This window comes from Octopus bimaculoides, chromosome 11, assembly GCF_046866305.1.
Source record: "Octopus bimaculoides isolate indiv1 chromosome 11, ASM4686630v1, whole genome shotgun sequence".
Taxonomy (NCBI): domain Eukaryota; kingdom Metazoa; phylum Mollusca; class Cephalopoda; order Octopoda; family Octopodidae; genus Octopus; species Octopus bimaculoides.
The window spans coordinates 62,098,246-62,101,205 of NC_142938.1; positions in this window are offsets into that span (position 1 = coordinate 62,098,246).

Sequence of the window (2,960 nt, forward strand, 5' to 3'; positions counted from 1 at the left end):
AATGAAAATGTTTTATTAAAATGTTTGATGGAAATATTTGATGAAAGTGTTTGAAGATGTTTGATGAAAACATTTGATGCTTCAAAGTGTTTGATGAAGATGTTTGATGAATGTCGGTGTTTCATGACATTTGAAGATGAAGATGTTTTGATGAAATTGTTTGATGTTTGTCAAGAACATTTGATGCTTGAAAGTATTTCCTGAAGATGTTTGATGGATGTCGGTGTTTCATGACATTTGACGATGATGTTTGATAAAAATGTTTGATGTCGATGTATGTTAAAAATGTTTGACGATGTTTTATACAATGTTTTATGACAATCTTTACCAAACACGTTTGAAGAATATGTTTGATAAAAATGTTTCATGAAAATATTTGATGAAAATGTTTGATGAAAATGTTTTCATCAAATATTTTCATGAGACATTTCCATCAAACATTTTCATTAAACATTTTCATCAGACATTTCCATCAAACATTTTCATCAAACATTTTCATCAGACATTTTAATCAGACATTTAACCAAACATTTTCATCAAACATTTTCATAAGACATTTCCATCAGACATTTTCATCAAACATTGGTTTGGGGGAAATATTTTCATCAAACATTCATTAATCGTCTTCATCAAACACGTTTGATGAAGATGTTTGTTAAATATGTTTCATGAAAATGTTTGAAGATGTTTGGCAAAAAACATTTTTATCAAACACCTTCATCAAACATGTTTGATGGATGTTTGATGAAAATATTTTCCCCAAACCAAATATTTTTATCAAACATTTTCCTTCAAACGTCTTCAAATATCTTCATGAAACATGTTCATTAGCACTAAACATTGTCATGAAACATTTCATAAAACATCGTGAAACATTTTGAACAGACATTTTCATCAAAAATCAACGTCAAATATCATGAAACACTGAACACTTTAAAGCAGTATATGTTTTTGCCAAACTTCTTCCAAAATTTTCATCAAACATTTCCATCAAAGATTTCATCAAAAATTTTTATCAAACATTTTCATCAAACTTGTTTGATAAAGAAGATTTATGGATGTTTGATTAAAATATTTTCATCAATCATTATCATCAAACATCTTCCTTCAAAAAATGTCGGTGCGAGAGAGAGATGGTGAGTGAGAGTGAGAGAGAGATAGAGCGAAAGAGAGAGAGAGTAGCAAGAGAGAAAGAGGAGAGACAGGGAGAGAGGAGCGAGAGAGAGAGGAGAGAGAGAGAGAGAGAGTCAGGAGCGAGAGAGAGACAGGAGCGAGAGAGAGACAGGAGCGAGAGAGAGACAGGAGCGAGAGAGAGACACGAGCGAGAGAGAGACATGAGCGACAGAGAGAGATGAGCGAGAGAGAGAGTGGAGCGACAGAGAGAGAAGAGCGAGAGAATGAGAGGACAAATAGAGAGAGAGAACAGCGAGAGTAGGAGGAACGAGAGAGAGAGAGAGGAGCAAGTGAGAGAGGAACAATAGAGAGAGGAGCGAGAGAGAGAGGAGCAACAGAGAGAGAGTGGAGCGTGAGAAAGAGGAACCAGAGTGATAGAGGACCGAGAGAGAGAGGAGCGAGAGAGAAAGAAGTGCGAGAGAGAGGGGAGCGAGAGAGGGAGAGGTGCGAGAGAGAGTGAAGAGCGAGAGAGAGCGGAGCGAGAGACAGAGTAGCAAGAGAGAGGAGCATACATACTAACGTAGGCACGAACGTACATCCATAGATACGTACGTAGGTACGTACGTACATCCAACCATACGTACGTGGTTACGTACGTACATACATACATACGTACATACATACATACGTACGTAGTTACGTACGTACATCCATACATAATTAGGTAGGTACGTACGTACACCCATACATACTTCCGTAGTTACGTAGGTACATCCATACATACGTTCATAGGTACGTACGTACATCCTTACATACGTACGTAGGTACTACGTACATCCATACATACGTACGGAAGCACGTACGTACATACATACATATGTAAGTAGGCATGTACGTACATCCATACATACTAACTTAAGCACGTAAGTACATCCATACATACGAGAGAGAGAGAGAGATGGACATAGAAAGATAGAGATACAGCGAGAGAAGAGTGAGAGAGAGAGGAGCGAGAGAGAGAGAGGAGCGAGAGAGAGAGGAGCGAGAGAGATAGGGAATCGATAGAGAGGGAATCGAGAGAGAGGAGCGAGAGGGAGAAAGGATCGAGAGAGAGAGCGAGGTGCGAGAGAGAGAAGAACAAGAGAGAGAGAGAGGTGCGAGAGAGAGAAGAACATGAGAGAGAGAGATGCGAGAGAGAGAAGAACGTGAGAGAGAGAGATGCGAGAGAGAGTGAAGAACAAGAGAGAGAGGTGAGAGAGAGAGAGAGGAGCGAGAAAGAGATAATTGCGAGAGAGAGAGAATAGCGAGAGAGAGAGTTGCAATAGAGAGAGAGATCGGAGCGAGAGAGACAGCGAGAGATAGAGAGAAGGAGAGAGAACAAGAGAGACAGAAAGATAGACAGAGACAGAGATAGAGCGAGAGAAAGAGAGGGAGAGAGAGAAAGGGAGAGAGAGAGGGAGAGAGAGAGGGCGAGAGAAAGGGAGTGAGCGAGAGAGAGAGAAACAGAGAGAGAAACAGGGAGAGAAAGAGAGAGAGAGACAGAGACAGAGAGACAGAGATGGAGAGAGAGATAGAGACAGAGATAGAGAGAGAGATAGAGACAGTGAAACAAAGATGGAGAGACACAGAGAGATAGAGAGAGAGACAATGATGGAGAGAAAGAGTTAGTTTCCGTTAGTTTCCGGAAACGAACGGCAACTTCCGTTACTTCCCGTTAGTTTCCGTTACCTCCCGTTAGTTTCCGTTAATTTCCATTACTTTCCGTTATTTTCCGATAATTTCCGTTGGTTTTCGTTACTTCCCGTTAGTTTCCGTTGGTTTCCGTTAGTTTCCGTTCGTTTCCGTTA